The following is an 18,425-nucleotide window of genomic DNA, read 5'->3' on the forward strand; positions in this document are numbered from 1 at the left end:
AAAGATGGCGCCCGGCGTAATCCACCTCTGTTCCTTACCCCCTAGCCCTGAGACTATAATATTGGCTGTTTCATCACTGTGTTTAGGCAGCACTTCACATAGAAGACAGAGTATGCATAAATCTGGCACCCAGGGGGTCTGTTTTTCTATCTTTGTGTTAATCCATTAGCTGTATATGGAAAAACAAATCCATTTCTAACCTATGGCACACAACCATGGCTGTATGAGAGAAGCGGGGCTTTATGCAAAGCGACGTGAAGACGACACAAGAACTTTAGAAGTGACTTTACCATATGCCCTGCTGATTGAAGTTCTAACAGCACCAGGACAGCAAAAGTACTTGAAGTGTTACTTAGTCTTCAGTAAACAGGAAGAGTGAAAGAAAATGCCATTTGCATGCTATGGGAATTACACATTAAGGCTACTGCATGTGTAATATGTAAAAGAGAGATTATCGTGTTTTTATCTTTCTTGAGTGCTGGGGGGGGGGGGTTTAAATAGATAGCTTTTTCCTGTCATGTGCACATATAACTATGAAATTGTGCTAGAATGCAAGCCTCTCCAAAGCCAATAAGGAAACACATTAGTTTTAGTTAATGGGGAAATTATGTGGGATTGATCTTGAGGGGAAACAGGTTTTTGGTCATATTCAGTTTTCAATTAATCCTTGTCGACAAAGCCTAATTGTCAATAGAGTCGTCATTCATTTCATTATGCTAACCCATTTTATTATCTGAATTTCTTTAACATCTTGTCGGGGAAATGGACTTCAAAACATCAACATTAGATGCATTTTTCTTCATGGACTTTTTCTTAGCATTAGTAAACATATTCTTCTGTACATGTTGAGGGCTTTTGTTTGACACAAAGAATTAGAGGGTCAATCAGAAGTGGCAGAAGCAGCACAGTCCTACTGCAGGATCGGCGTTTCCTTAAAAGCTTTTCAACGCCCTTTAGTAATGACAGTCCTTCAATGTCGCTGTTTTACAGTAGCCAGCCACAGACATATTCCTTTCCATTCAAGGCCCTGCCAATGCACCATCTACCCACCTATATCACTGACATGGGAGTGACTTCATCAGTCACATGGCAACCAGAGTGCTAAGCAGAACTTGCAGCCTGGTCCCCCCCCCCCCCTCCTCCCAAGAGACCCCCGTGATGTTCTGTCAGGTTTGGACGCGTGTTTATCACCGGCACCCCGGCGTTTCCTGGGCCCGTCCTCTCATGCTCCTCTGCCGGCCGTCCCAAATGAAGCCGAGACAGGTGTCTTATCTCCATCACACAGTGCCAGGGAAGCCAATCTCGAAGATGATACCGTCGACTGGAATGTGACAAATCCATCTGTCCTGGTTTGAATTTGTATGCTAATTTGAAGTAATGGCCCCTCTGGTGACTGAACGATGGAACAATTCAATCATGGCATCTCTGACAAGAACTCGCGAGTGTACGTGTGATAGGTTCCTGTGTAATGTACAGTGGCTTGGTGCTGATATATTGGCCCTTCGGGGGAAAAGAATCTTATTCTGCATGTTTCAGACATACTGGAAATGGTGGAATCTGCAAGAAATGAATCTCCTCCCAGTTTAAAAGGAGTTCAAAGAAATGTTACACCATCTGCACCGCCGAAACAGCGATAAATGAGAAATTGTGCTGGCAGTAAACTACTGCAGAGCCTTGTAAATAAGAATGCTTTGGTACACATTGGCACATCTAACAAATACATGATAAATCCAAAAGCTTGACACCAGAGTTTTCCTGAGTCAATATTTACTTAATGAAACATGAGCTATAATATGGGGACCTAGGTCTACATAGTACAGTCATGTAAGTTAAATAATAAATAATTGTTTCTTACTTCCTATTGCACAAACTGCAAAGGTACCAAGATCGAAATGGCTGCGAAGTGTTTCATGACACATTGGTTTTGTAGACACTCTAGGTCTGAATATTTGAAGCTTATGAAGAGCCTAATTAATAATCTTTGTTCCTGATTCGTTCATCTTGAGCATGGCTACAACAGGCCAGAATATTTAAAATGATCTAAGGGATGTGGGTGACTTTTGACAGAAATGTGATGAATTACAAATTTTGCACTTGGGTATCCTTCGGCTCTTACGTGATCTGCTTTTCTCGCTAATGATATGAGACATAGTTACAGAAGGTATGGCTGAGCTACACTACTGCATTTTGACACTACTGCTTTCTTCTCCTCTATCTACAGTCGAGCATACAGCCACAGCTCAGCTCTTGACATCTGAGGGCTCATTAGAATCAATAAAAATTACCATCAGTATAACCATGCAAAAAGATCAAACACTCATTCCATGAGCACCGCATGGCAGATAAACTAGAATGTTTTCAGAAAAATATTCATGTGCTAAGTAATTTGATTCATGAATTAATTTATTACACTTTAGATGTGAAGCATGTAGAGATATATTATCAGCCACTTCAAACAAAGAACATATCAGTTGCTTTTTAGGTACATGGTTTTGTAGGGGGACACAACACACCCGAGACGATGTCAATTTCATATTCTCATTACTTTAGCCACTGAAGTGAATCTTGACAATTTCAGTAAGCCTGAATATGCCTCTGCGTGGAGCCATTCAACCTCAATGGAAAAGGTTACAGGCTGTGTGATGAACGTAATATCTAGTGGGAGGGAGGGCCGCATTAGGTGTGTTAGAAAAACAAAGAATTGTACTGGATGGCCGATTTGCGTCTTACCGTTCTGGCACTCTAAAAAATTATAAAACAAAAACACAGAATTCTAAAAGCATAAATTTATTATTTTTTTTAAAGCGTCTGAAATCAGTCAAGGAAATTTTCAGTGCAGACCAGAATGTGACATGAACAAAAGTGTAGCTGTTAACAGTTTCAAGGTGATATTTGTTACAATTAAGGCACAAATACAAAGTTAATTTAAACAAGCCTGCAGTTATCTGTTCAAGTGCATTTCTCTCACCAAGGAATCGTATAGTTAAAAATCAACGTGGAGCTTCACTTTGGAAAAAGTTTTCAAAGTGATGCCCACAATCTTTTTAAAAGTTATTTTGGTACCATGCCTTTGGGAAATTCACCATAGATTAGGTAGAGACTGTCAAGTGTGTGGTTAAACACCCTCTATTTTTTTCCAAAGAATATTTGTGTGGGCAGTTTATGAATGTCTATAAAGAAGAAGGCCAGCGCATGCATATATATATATATATATATATATATATATATATATATATATATATATATATATATATATATATATATATATATATACACACACACACACACACACACACACACACACAAACACACACAAGATGACATGGTAAATTGTTATAAACATCACGTGCTTGTATTTGTAGATAAATATTTGTATGTAGTATCTTTAGTAAGCACCAGAGCACTCACTATTGTCAGACTACTGAAGCGAAGCCATACTAGTTGTCAAGTGTCAACCTTATTCTGTGCGATCTGATATCAGGCAACATACATTTTAAATATAAAGAGTTATGACTCTTAAAAAAAAAAACTACCTTTTTGAAACATAGCAACTCTGCTAGGCGGTGAAGTATGTGAACAACTTCAGCTCAAGGAGTGTGTTAAGGTAAAGGTGAAGCATCCTACATGGACGTCTCTTGCCAGTAAAGGGACTCCCTCTTTTTGGGAAAGGTACCCACGCAACGCAGCCGTGCAGCTGTCATTTGAGTCGAAGGAGACTCGTGCAAAGACACTGCTCGAAGACATATCTGCAATATTGCTCCAGAGCCTCTCAGACGATGGAAGGTTGCGGGCTGTCGGAAGAAGAGCTCTCCTCCTCCTCCTCCTCCTCCTCCTCCTCCTCCTCACTGCGCAGCTTCACCTGGGAGGATTCGTCGGAGCAGGTAAAGCCCAAGCTCGTGTACGTCGTGGCACGGTGCGAGTCCTTGGAACAGCAGCCTAACTTATGCAAATCGGTCAGTACCTGCGCAGTATAATTATTAAACGCAATATTTACAAAAAAAGAAACAAACGAAAAACGCCGTGAGGGAGTTACTTTACGTTCCAGATTTTTCGGCACGCGTTGCGGAGGCTGTACGTCCTGGGCTCAAACCCGTGACGTAGGCGCCCGTGCCAATAGTCCGCTCGCTCTCCGACTCCCACTGACGTAACGGAAGTGCGTGGCGCCTACGTCACCCTCCCGCATGCAGTCATTCTGAATACACGCGTCTTATATTGAACTTAGGACATGCTGAAACCAGCAGCTGGGAGTTAAAAGATTCAGACTGATTTTGGTCAGTACCATTTGGGGCAGTGTCGCTTTTTTTTAGACTGAGTGATGTGGAAAAAAATGGCTTAGTAGAAACGGTTAGTTGCTTTTACAACAGAATAGTTTTATACAACGCTATAAAATTAGAATAAACGTATGAACGGTTTTATTCTATGTACAGACATAAGTAGGCTATTTGTCCCTTTTTGCTTTAAACTCAACACAACACCACTCCTGATATCGTTAGCTTGGGCGAAGTCGGGTCACTGGGGAAGTGTCCTGGATTTCGAAGCTCTGAGTCGGATCGCAGTAGTTGATTCATTTTTGCTAGCACGGTTCAAATGTTTAATTGCGTTTTATTACACATTTGCCTCCAGCTATCTTTCATGAATACTGTCGTTGCTGACCATGTCTCCCCAGTCAGATCTTTTAATTATGTTGTTCTTGTTATCGTACAAACGAGAAGCCTACAGGCAGTTGCTGTCGCCAGTAAACATAAACGTGCATCCCACCGAGCTAATTTCTTTGGCGATTGCTTGATATTTATATATATATATATATATATATATATATATATATATATATATATATATATATATATATATATATATATAATATAACGGCAACTGGGGCCCCTACAATTTTGGTTGGGTCCTTTATTGAGGCTTACTCTATGCATCCATAATTCAGAAATGGGTCCTTTATTTATATACATATACATTTTACATATTATATATATATATATATATATATATATATAAACAAAAATATGTATTTTATCGAAATATGCATTGTTAATGGTTACATTGGTTCTTGGAAATGGTTACATGGTTCTTGGAAAAATTCTTATTCAGCCAGTAATGCATTGGCTAAAATCACATATCCTGTGATTCAAATAGGTAGTCTAGCGTAAACATTTAGGTTAGCGATAGAGGAGGCTTTGACTTTGTATGTAATCTGTGATGTACTGGTGGTAGCTGTGAAGATGCTAATTAAATTCAAGCAAAAAAGCAGAGCAGTTGGCTGAATTAAACAGACTTCCTAAACTGGATGCTAACTTCAAAAGACAGGAGAGACTTAATGATTTGGCTATTTTCTCTAATAAAAATGCCAGAGACAGGAATATGGACTTGAAGTCGGTCTATCATAAATGATTTAGCTTAGAGCAAGGCACATAGCACAAATGTCACCTGAGTGTGTAAAAAAAAAACAAAAAAAAAACTTTATATATATATAAATTAATTTATAAATGAAGCACACTGATATCTTTTTGCACGAGGGCCCAGAAGATCTTAGTTACATCACTGGATATGGTGCACGTTTCACACAAACACCGTTCCTTAACCACTTCTTAATGATACCATGTCTGCAGCTACATTGCACTGCGAATGATCAAAAACCAAGCCATGAACGTAATATTAATAATTAATAAACACAATAGACAGAATAAGTAAACTCTCTCCAGGAATCACATCAATAAAATAAAGCCAAAAGGTTTTGTGGTCATGCTTTGAAGGCCATGCAAGCAGGAGTGTGATTTTTGGACATTTCTGTAGAGATATCTCATATGCAGTCTGTGGATATATAAGTCAAGTGTACGTTGACATATGTGCACGAGAGTGCAATTGTACTTGACGTGTACAAGTTGAAGCATGTGCAGGACCAACTTTAAATGATGTATGAGTGTGTTGGTAGACAAAGCCGTCTGACATTCAGCAGGTTCAGCATGCTCAAGTGTGTAGTCTGAGGTCTGCATTCAGGACTGCACGAATGAATTGGATTTGTTTGGAAGTAGTGATCCATTCTTTAAAATTAAATCGCGTGTCAATGCTTTTTGACACAGAACCTCGCATCCTCAGTTCTCTCCAGGTGTTTTTCATCATTTAGCATTTGTGGTTTGAGTTCCAGGCAAATGTTAGCTAATGAATTTTTCGATCCCAGAACTGCATCAGCAAAACGGCTTAACATTATTGCTATTATGGCCATCCTTAATGCTATAGACCATTCCCCAAAGACTACTCCTTTGAAGAACTGACATGTAGTGGTTTAGTCACTGCATATCAAATGCAGAAGGAGACGGAGCAGTGTTCATTATATATTCAATGCTAATGGAAGTGTTTACTGCCAGCTAAAATTGCCATGCGCTTTGACAGCATAATGAACACCCATAAGCCACTGTGACGGATGCTCCTCACGCTAGCAGCATATTTATTTTGTCTTTTTGTGTCATTGTTTCAGGTGAAGAGTCTTAACCATCCACATGCTTGAGCAGAGCAAACTGAACTTCAAATGACAAAAGGTTTCACGCTAATGCAGTCTTAACCTATCCTTCACAGGTAATGAGTAATTCTCAGCAGAACCTCTCGCTACAGTGTTTAGGCCTTGAGGAGCCAGGAAAGAGTCATTTTGTAAAACATTATATAATTGCCCCGTCAATAAGGCTGCGGGGCGCGCAGTTCTCTTCAAACCGTCTTGAGAAAGAGGAAAAAAATGAGTGGAAAACAGAATTAAGGTAGATAATTAAAAACCACGGGTGCTTCTCATTTCCTGCCCTTCCATGGTCATGCAAGCCACTGTGGGGTGATGCAGCCTAAAAGCTTCTTAAAATACTTTTCCAAAAAATAAGGGTGAAGGAGGCAGGGGGGCGATGGGGTGGCGGTGGTTGCAGCGTAAGCCTTTGCGTCACGCCTCCTTTTCTCCCGTGGCGGACGGCGGGTGCCAAGTAAATAAATAATTAAATAAGTGCAATGTTGACACAGTGTGTCCTTGTGGCTAGATTATCCACTCATGCTTGAGCGGTGGGTAAAGCCTTTACATTATTCAGCCAGCTGTCTGCGGCGCGCTGGGCCCAGGGCTCAGGGAGGGCTGCGGGGCCCCTGGGTGCCACGGTGAGGCGGGCGGTACTGCCGGTTCCAGCTCGGATTCCCCCAGCTCCCCACAGCGCAGAACAGCCTGCACGAGTGTCTCAGGCTTCACCCCGAGCAGGGCTGACAGGTTCATTTAATTCTGCAACGTGGCCCACAGTCGTTGGGGGTGGGGGTGGGGGGTGGTGGTGGTGATCCGGTCCAACAGTAAAAACAAGGGAGAGCACAAGAGGGAAAGCACGCCACATGTAGAGGTGCCCTGCCTCGCCTCTGGTGCCGCGGCTCCTGTGGCAGCTGTCCGTGGTGCTGAAATTTTTATCACATATTTTGCCAATTTCAGCAAAGCAGCGTAAGCCAGACCAGGGCCTCTTCCGTTTCTTCAAAAGCGACGCGTTCCAGTTGTCTCGACTACAAAGCGCCAGCATCCCCCACAGGGGCTTGAAAGGGTGAGGCCTATTATTCAGAGCATTCAAAAAGGAGATAGGTAATGGGAGCAGGCGCTTGGAGTACTTTTGGAGGACTCGTGTGCTTTCTGCTCAGATGAATCTCTGTAGTACTGCTTTTCTTTTTCTAAAGGCAAGTTGAGTGCTGGTGTGTTTCATAACCATATTTTAATGAGGCGTAAGGACTCCTCAACTGTGTACTGTGTTTAATGTTATATTGCTTTGTACAACTATTTGCTCTTGGATCATTTTAGCTTTGAAAAAACAAATCTTGTTTGCTTCTTGATGTTAAATACCCCGTCATTAAAATCTGAAAATGTCAAAACAGCTTGGATTAGACATTTATCTCCTTTCACCCTCATCAATAAGGAATGTTTAGAAACATATATCTCCTGGGCAAATGTAGGAAGTAAATATATGTAGTATGATCCAGACTTCTCTTTCATGACAGTATACTGCATGTCATGTTCATTTAATGTATATATTTCATGACAGTATACTGCATGTCATGTTCATTTAATGTATATATTTCACGACAGTATACTGCATGTCATGTTTATTTAATGTATATATTTCACGACAGTATACTGCATGTCATGTTCATTTAATGTATATATTTCATGACAGTATACTGCATGTCATGTTTATTTAATGTATATATTACATGACCGCATACTGTATATCTTCATCTCTAACCACTGTATCCTTTTCCTGGTCCAGTCTGGCAGGATCAGGTGAGATTGAGCACACGGTCTTTTTCTTGGAAAACCATTACGGTTCCTTCCCAGTAAAGCAGCATTAACAAATGCTTATCAGCCAGTTTGACAGCACATGCCTGTGATCAGATTCTGTGTGGGTTTGTGCACGGTGGAGAATAATAGTGAAAGCATGTAAAAAAGGCTTTCGTGGCATTCATCATGTCCTCATGCTACATGCACCAAAGGACAGGCAGGCAGACATTTAACAGGTCAGCTATGAATTTCGCGACAGCTCTCTTAAGAAGACTGATTAGATAGGCACGCATGCATATCACAGCAGTACAGCATAGAGGAAAGAGAGAGCGATCTGGGCCCACAAGGTGGAAATCATCCCACAGGAAGAAGTCGAAATGAAAAGATCAAATTCTCTTAATGATCAGGTTTAAGGTTTGAGGCGCATTTTATTATACCCTACAGACAACGAGTTTGGGTTTCCTTGAAAGGTCATCATGTGTAAAAGGGATATTTGTGTGCGGAAGGTGGTTTCATCTGTAAAATTTGCGTGTTGTCGGCGGAGACGGAACTCGTGTGTGATGGTCCGGCATTCTTAAGCCGATAAATATGTCTTAGTCAGATCCAGCATTCTGGCCATGGTGCCTTTGTTTGATCATCCCAATGCTGCCTTAATTGCTTTCCAAAGCCTTAGAAAGAGAGAGAGAGAGAAAGAGAGAGAGAGAGAGAGAGAGGGAGAGAGAGAGAGAAAGAGAAAGAGAGATACATAGATAGAGAGAAAGAGAGAGAGAAATCAGAGTCTGTCTTTGTAAATTCCCGTGTCTACACTGCCTCACTGTGGATCTCCTTCTGCTCTACATACATTTACTAGCAACACAAAACATGAAGCGTAGCACTGTTCCACATTCCCTTACAATTACTGACCTTGCTGCTTTGAGTTTGCGGAGCCTGTTATGTTGGTTCTATTGTCAGTACAGTTCACTTGTTTGTTTTCTCCTATGGTTCACTGGAGTTCACTAAACTGAATTATTATACATGCCCTGCACGTTTCTGTGGCATGCCTGGTCTGGTTGGATCATGGCATGTGTATTCATTTCCGAGGTCAGTTTGTGGTGAGTAAATGAATTGATTTTATTGGGCCTTTTTTTTGCAGTCTAAATGTATTCCGTATTGTAAAAGCAGCCAACTCCACTGTCTCTAGGTCACTAGGAGAGGCTTCAGGGATTTTTTTATGCAGGGAATATTATGGTGCCACTTCTTGAACTGTCCTTATTCAGTGATTAAATAGATTTTGGCCTTGAAATCTGCTGCTCCAGCACTTTCTTCCATTCCCTGTCCTCACCCGTTCCCCCCCCCCCCCCCCCTTTCCCGAAGCCTTTCCTCATTTTGCCTTTCGGACGTGCGCTGCATCACACCCCTTTAAGAGACCACGCCCCCGTTAGGTGGGTTTGGAGGAAATGGGTTGCTAATTCTGGGAGGAGCTTGTATAAAAACGCTCCCCCAGCACCTCCCCTCTCCCCTGTCCTTGGCCTTTTTAGGACATCCTGGAGGCAGATCCATTGCCCATCTCAGTGATTTATATGCATCTTTAGTGCAGAACTCCTTCTTTCAACACACCGGGCCTCGGTTAAGTAAGACCGCTTTGCGAAGGGCAATGATTGCAAAACACGAAACGTTGGGAGGAGTTTTCATGGAGGCACGTCGCTACGAGCCCTTCTCTAACTTGTTTTTTTTTCTCACTCTCTCGCTTGGCTGCTGCTTAGTGTGGGAGTTCAAACAACCCCTTATTGAGACGTTAACGGTTTGTTAAACCAGAGCGGGTGAAATGTATCTCATCTCACTTCTGCATATGTTCCCCACCCCTGTTCTGAAGAGGCAATTGCTCCTGTGTGTCTGTTCACTTACTTAATCCAGTGTAAAAGAGGCATGCAAAATATGTGTCAGAGAAATCAGCAAAAAGGAAAGAAATAAATCACACCAAAGACTGACAAAATAGTATCAAAACAGAGAATCATCCACTAAAGTGACTGAATATCTTTTTGATGTTGTTTTTTTTTTTTTTTTTTTTTTTTTTTTTTGCATTTGTATTTGAAACATGTACGTTGCCATTTTGTTGCTGAATATATTTCCTTGCAGATGTGGAAATGTTGTTAAAACACTTTTTGGTGGAAGATTACTTCCTCAGGTGCAGATACTGGATGGTGTTACAGTGCAGACAGGCCTGCAGCTGTTTTCTACACCTGATTTATTTATTCTCATCTCCAACTTATCCCCTTAATTAACCTCAATTAACATCTCCGAAATGTGGCGGTTCAGTAAGTACTGCCCAAGTCCAGGCTTGTTAAGCTGAGGTCTGTGGAGCTCCAGGCCAGAAGAACACTCCGAGTCACCAGGACACACACTTCTCTCTCTCTCTCTCTCTCTTTCTCTCCCTCCCTTACACTCCCTGTCCATTTCTCTTTCTTTCTCTCTCTCTCTCTCTTTCCCTCTCTCGCCCGTCCCCTCGTTCTCCACCTGTCTTTCCTGCTCTTGCTTGTCACACAGTGATTCCCCACTCTAGTCAGAAGAGGCCAGATGAATGTGAGCTAACTGAGCCGGGCAGGTGTGCGCGGAGAGGTGTCTTTTGTTCAGGACACTCCCGCATCACTTCCCTCCACCCCTCACCTCTCACCCCTCATCGTAAACACGCGACCAGTATAACACCATCGCACTACCGTAATTCGCTCTCTCGCACAAAAACGGACGACAGTAAGATGGATTATGTGCCTTCCAGGCCACGCAACTAATTACTGTCTGTGCCTTACCTTTCATGCTGTTCTGAATAAATATCATGACTTAAATAGTTAAGGGTGGAATGAGTCAAGCTAGTGTTTTGTTTTGTATTGTGTTGCAGCTACACAGGGAAACAGAGCCATAATAATATGAGCTATTTCTGGATAATAAGCCAGGGTGTGCCCCAGCTCCAGAGGACAGTCATAAAAGCAGCTGAAGGGGCGACTGAAATAGATGCCTGTTTCCTGACCGAAAGCCACACAGTGTGATGAGCTTGCACAGGACTAATTTTAGATTACCAATCCGGTACAGTCTGGGAAGTTCTCTTCAGCAGATAATACATGTGTAACGGTTTGTATTCGAGCAGCTAGTTGCAGTAGTTTTACAAAAGGCAGGGATGGGTTCTGCCTTGCAATATTTGTGGGGTTTTTTACCCCACTGGATACAAGTTACGTATAATTAACATGCCAACGTAGCTGCGTCTCACTTCGTTCGTAGGCAACAAAGAATTGTGGGTAGAAGAGCTTGCATGTGAGCGTGCATTTTCTTGCCTGTTTACAGTCTCCGAAATCAAGCTCACTTACAGCATGTGCAATGGCCTGTGATGGTCTACACAGTAGCCATGCAGACGGCAGCGGTGTTCACTCTAAATCTTCAGACAACTACGCTACTCCCATGTCTTAATGGAAGGCTATTAAAACTAAGGGACTTAAATGCTTTGCCTCGCAGGAAAAACATATTTATTACAGATGGCATTTGTTATCAAAATGAGTAGTGCTCAGCTATTTTGCACATATGGACATGAATAAATATCCTCAAATCCAGGAAGTTTGTTTATGGTATGACTCATGCTTCTCATGTTTTATTTGCTAGGAATGTTCTTAGATTACAAAATTCTGCCAACCGAGCAATCCTTAAACATTGTATTACTTAAAATTCATATGACATGAAGCTTGAACTGAAAAAATTACAAAAGTATTTCTAGGTAAAATAATGCACAACATATGATTTTCTGTCCCTTTTCACGCAAGGTCCTTACTCCTTTTATATGCTGCTGAGAATACCTGATCTAGCCAGTCTTCCATAGCCTGACCCAGCTGTAACCTCTGACATCTCTCTAGCCTGGGTCTCTTGCCGCCCATATTAGCTAATGAAGCGGACTGAATTTGGAAGTGACGCTTTCGCCACCGTAAACTGCTGTGACGGCACTTCCTTAGGAACGCCACGTCCTGTCCATACCTGCCTGAAGACACCGGAGAGAGGGAGGATCTGGTCACCTTACCCCAGGGCTCATTGTGACAGCCGGCAGCTGCAAAAGGAGTCACCTGAGAGGCACATCGGAAATCAATAAGCACGCGATTTAATTGTGAAAAAAAAAAGATTGAGAGAGAAGAGAGAGAGATTTTTTTGCAGCCACGCATCATCTGTTAGGACAGCTTGACTTTGATTTTCCCCTCATCCCACTCTCGCTTTCTCATCCCCACCCCCGTTTAACTTCTCTCCACTCAGCGGATAAGTTGAATATGTTTGCTGATCGTTGGGCAGATTATGAAAATTGAGCATTCTGTCTGTATTGCCGGCCCGATTGAAATGCATAGAACCAAAGTGTACTGCGGGTTAGAGCTAAGTGCCACGGGCATTTCAAAGCCCTGTATCTCTGGGAGCGGTGCCTCTCCGTCTCTCCGCTCCAGCTTAGTCTCCACGCCGATGGTGCATTGTAATACCGCGTTTTATCCCGTACAGACGCTCTCCAGTTTACGTTTTTCGTTTTTTAACGCAGCTCTCCATTTGTGCGCTGAGCACGGGGACTTACGGAATACCGAAATCCGAAAATGTATCAGCAGAACGCCAAATTAATAATCTTAATTTTGCTTGTTGCTATGTTTCACGTAAAAAAAGACGTGAGGAGAATTTGGTTAAAAGCATCAGAAATGTCTACCATTTTTACTTAGGGACCTCAGTGTCATACAATCTGGAAAGCTTCTATCAACTCGAGTATATATGCGTCAGATTTCATTACGCTGTTATTTCCTCATCCTCCCCGCTTTGGCCTGTTTTCTAAGCCATCTATAAGTGTCACTGAAAAGCGGCGACTTGCAGAACCATCCAGAACACACCACCTTTCCTTCTGCCCCATGCTGGTTGGCAACCCATTTTTTATGCATTTCTTATTAACTAATCACCTGGGGAGACAGCGGTATTTGGATTTCTGATTGGTCCCCTCGTGCCTAATGAGATGCCACAGTTGGGCATTTGCATCATTTAATAAACGGATTCTGCCACCACAGCTGCCCCTCATCCGTCAGTTGGGTTGATTTGTGCCCTTCTGCACCACAACTTTATGCCATGAAACGAATAAATAACTTCAGTGAGCTCCGCATTAATCACACTCTGAAGAGGCTGAAAACGTGTAATGCTATGTGTTACCACGGCGGGAACGGCAACACTTATGGATACATAAATCAGCAAAATGCTTTGCGTTTTAATATTTAAATAGTAAAAAAAAAAAAAAAATCCTGGAAAGAGCCACTAATTATTGGTACACAGAGGTATCTGCAAGTGGTGTGATCATGAAGGACCCCCCCCCCCCCCCCTTTTTTAATCTCCATTTCTCTTTTGCTCTGAAGAGGTTTTAGGAGTGAGGTGCTTTAATAATTTATACCAATCTATTACAGCAGGAGGGTACTAACATGCACCCAACACGATAAATCTAATACTCACCCCACCACATGTCACGCTCAGACTTTATTCTTTTGGAAATCGCTTTGTGTCAAGTTGCATTAGCTGGAAGTGAGCTGAATCCTGAGCAGATCATATCCCTCAAACACACACACACACACACACACACACAAACACACACACACACACACACACACACACACACACACACACACACACACACACACACACGTCATTGCACCTTGTATGCAGGCAATAAACAAGCAATACATTTTTACACCATGCTCTATAGACCTTTTGTGAAATTTTGCCCACATCGACAGAGCGCTAAGACATATGCAGGCTTCGTAATCCTGCAGAATTCATTACAAAAACCTTTCAGAAATCTCAAGGCTCGAACATTTGACCAATCACTGCTGTTTTTCAAGTTGAAATGGCCCAATCAAATAAGGATTTATATTTTTCAGTACTGCTGCTTTGGACAATGGCATAATCAGACCACATGCAACCAAACTTTTCAGCTCTTATGAGAATGGTCTTGTGTGAAGCACGTGATTGACAGGCTAAACACTGCTGAAGGAACTTTCCGTTCCAAGACATAACAATAGTAATCAGATTTTGCCACAGGTACTTGACCGTGGTGCTCCAGGTGACCTAGCCTGCCAGCACTGATTTGGCATGCAACAAACACGCAACCACTGTTTTAACATTTTACCTATAAGCAAATTTAATTTCAAAATCTGGGAAAAGCTAAAAAAAAAAGAGAGAAACAAAGAAAAACGTGTGATATGATGTAAAAACCACGGCGTGTCTCACAGCCCTAGAGAAGTGGGATGTATATCAGAAATGGGAGAAGTGCACGTCCTTGCTTGTGCTGCCACATTTTGTTTCTCCTTAAATTTTCTTTGTTCCACATTCAATCTTCCATGGCCTAACCGTGTAAAGTCTGTGTGAGATGGAAATGGCTTCCTCCCTATCAGAGAGACTGGCTCCACCCCTGGGAGGAAGGATCGCACATGTGAGCAGATCACATTTGATTAGGGCGGCAGCTTTTAAAAGATGCCTGTGGTGACTCCATAGAAACAAACAGTAGTTTGGACTCCCCAGGGAAGACCGTTATATATCTCTCTCTCTCATTTTCTTTCACAGTCTCTCTTCCCTCAGCCCCCCCCCCCCCCGCCCCCCGAGGGAAGTTATTTTATCTTCGGCTGCCACTAACTTTCGGGTTTAAACAGTCTTCCTGCCGAGACGTTCTTCGTCACGGAAAAAGAGAGGTATCGTGACGGCCTCCGCTAGAAAAAAAATGAGCAAGAAAAATAAAAACCAGAAGGAAAGAGAAAGAAGGCTATACCAAAAAAAAAGAGACTTCATCTGGTATTCAGTGGAGATAGCATTTTAATTTTAATAACAGCCTTACAATACAAACTCCCTGCCAGTCACTGTTCACTGTGAATTTACATATAAAGTGTCTGATAAGCATATTTATGTGTTGCCCATGCGAGTTTGCACATTATGATGCTAAACATGAAAGAAATGTGAAGCGATGTGTTGCTGGATATCTTTTTAAAAAAATTAAAAAAAAAAAAAAACGGAGGGAAGAACAAAAGGGTGAAGTGTATGGCATAAGGCTGCAGGGTTGGGAAGTGGCATGGAGGAGGAGGAGGAGGAGGAAGGGGGGGCGGTGCCAACTGAAGAAAGGGCCGGCCCAGGAGAGCCGTTGCTGCAGTGTCAGAAGGATTTACAGCGCAGGTGCGGAACCCATCAATCACGTGCGTGCGCGCCAGAGCCGAAGCGCCATCTCGCTGCTATTTGTATGGCTGTCCGCACAAATTGATCCTTAACAAGCCCCCCCCCCCCCCCCCCCCCGACTGCTGTCCCAAAGGGTGACCAACGTCTTGACAGCCCCACGAGCGCTGGGTTGCTATACCCAAGCCATGGGGAGAAATTAAATGCAGTGCTTTGCTAAGGGTTGCTGCCAGCAGGCCTCATATAATCAAGAATATCAGGTAAAGGCTGACATAATTTTTATACATCTGCAACACTAGGGTTTTAGGTCCTGGTCTGGTGAGTTGTGTCAGCTCCTGCCCTGGGCACTCATTTGCATATCCAGGATCCCCCACTGAAGTGCTCAGTTAGCACTGTTTACAGAGTGCCCCAGGTAGAGCCCCAGTTATGCATGCTCCTCAGCCCTCTACTGCAGCGGTTTCATTTCCCTAATGTGTGTAAACCTAGTGCCGGGGGTATCCGTCAACTGTGCACGGTTCCGTTCATCGCAGAGTTTTTTGTGTGGCTGAATTGGCTGTTGCTATGGAGAACCCTTGCTCAGACCCAGTAAAATGCAGCGTCTCCCGAGACCCTCTGAGCGATTCCTCAAGTGCCACACGCTGCAGTATTATGGGATGCAAAGCCACAGCGATGCGGACAGATTGGATGTGTACTTGTGTAGTCCGTGTGTTCTTGTGCCAGGAGCACGTGTCTGGATGTGTTGTTGGAAATCCCTGCTCACTGACGGCACTTTAGCCTAAATCCCAATGAAGGGGCACAAATGTCAACTGGCAGGTGATCTTTTTTGCAGGTCCATTGTTGTAGCGTGTTTTTCAGGAGAGGGACGACCCTAACCCATAGGTCTAGTGTAAATGTCACCACGCATAAAGAAGATGACTTGGATTTAGATGTGCACCTATAAAAAGAAAAAAACAAACTCAGAACACAGCAGAAAAATCTGGCTGTGAAACAGGAAGTAATCCAGAAAAATTAAGATAAAATCACAAATATAAGTCAGTTATGTTACTGATCAATATTATGGTAGTATAACTGTTCGGCTCTGTCAGTGTTCTTTGTTTGTGCTCTCGTTCTCCATGTTGGCTTCAGCAAAATTCAAGTTGACAAAGGGACTGTAGATCATCATCATAAAAATTGTATGTGTAATTTATTCATGCAAAAAGCTTTACTGTTTTCAACAGAATCATCATGAATCAAAAGTTTCCATTTCATTATACAAAGTATTTTGTCTACTACAGCGTATGAAATCAGCATAGTCCATTTCATGATTAAGAAAGTGGTTTCATTGCCAAAAAATTAAGCTTTGGTTATTATTATTATTATTATTACTATTATTATTATTAAGCTCCTGAATGTCTAGTTAACTCATTTCATGGAGAATGGCCAAGAATAACAATGTGACAGAAATAAAATGACTCATTCAATGGATGTGTGATATATACACTGCAGGGAAAGATGACTAGTGTTCCATAAGTAATACTCTTACAGTGCCATATTGCTCATGTTTAACTGTTAATTGACCTTGTTTTTTATTTTGAGACCACAAATATTCCACTGAATCATGTTCCTAATGTTCATAATAATTCAGAACTATACACAGGATGAGATGGTTTCACATACGGGCCCTCGCCCACTCACTCCATCCTGTCCTCCGAGACTCCATCACCTCAACTGCTCTTCACAGAGGCCATCATGTAAGCAGCTCCCTTCATCGAATTGAACCCACCTGCATCAAATGATTCCAGGGTGGCACGTTAAGGGGAGCCAAAAATAAATAAATAAAAGAGCATGCTGTCGGACTTCGCAGGACACCCTCCAGACCTGTCTGGGCCATACCTGTCTTCCCTGCTGTAATTATATATGGTATAAGACGACAAATACCCTACACCAAGTCATTAAGGTTTCACGTAGGGCCCAACCCCCCTCGCTCAACTTGTAATCAACACCTTTAACTAGCTACCTCGCAAGCTATTCTGGAGGTTCACATTTAGCATATGGGACATGTGTGCCGGATGTTGGCTCCACCCTGACATGTCTGCTGTGTTTCTGGAGACTACTCATACTCTCCAGTAGGGCTGGAGCAAACAGGTTAACAGATTTTTCTATTCAATCTGTTGATTAGGATATATTTTTGAGAAGTACTGGCAGATAATGGGAGATGGATCCATGTTTTGAAAATTAATTTTTTAATTATGTTATACCATGTGTATGTCTTTTCCCTTTACAAACAAGCTCACCAATATTAATATAGACTTATGTTAAGTGATTTTCAGACAGAGAATGATGGAAACATTATAGTAACTGTCTTGGCATTTAAACATACGCAAGATATAAATTTGGTTATGACACTGCATGTTCCTAATTCTTTTCAGTGAGGTGAAAGTATCCACACTCTAAAATGTAATCAACATAGCCACACCAAAAAATTCATTTCAAACCTATACCCAGGCACCTACCCAAGAACTTCATCTGACAAATAGCCTGTATTTTTACTTACATTTGTTTTTTATGTACTTGATCAGGCCACAAGCCAGTTGCTTAGTGAGTTTTCATACATAATTTTGAGAAATGATGGCGCTTTTCACCAAGACTTTTGGAATGACGTCTACAACTGTAACACAGTCCTATAAATAGAGCGGCAATCATTCATACAGTCTTGGTTTTGTGGAAGAAAAAGGAGCTCAGCCCGTTTAAACAGAACAACGGCTGCTATTGAAGCATCACTGTGCCATCTCAGATTGCTGTTTGATTGATTTAAAAGTCCTGTCACTGAGGTAGCCATTTCCTGAATGATGCCAAAGAAACTTTTAAGTCACACTCTCCACTTGAAACAGTAATTTGCCCCAAACTGTATTGTCTCCTTTTTTATGTACCATTTTCTTATTGATTTGTTTTTCTTAGATGCTTGTCCTTGTGAATTTCCACCCAA

The sequence above is a fragment of the Electrophorus electricus genome, chromosome 19 (assembly GCF_013358815.1).
Source record: "Electrophorus electricus isolate fEleEle1 chromosome 19, fEleEle1.pri, whole genome shotgun sequence".
Classification (NCBI taxonomy): domain Eukaryota; kingdom Metazoa; phylum Chordata; class Actinopteri; order Gymnotiformes; family Gymnotidae; genus Electrophorus; species Electrophorus electricus.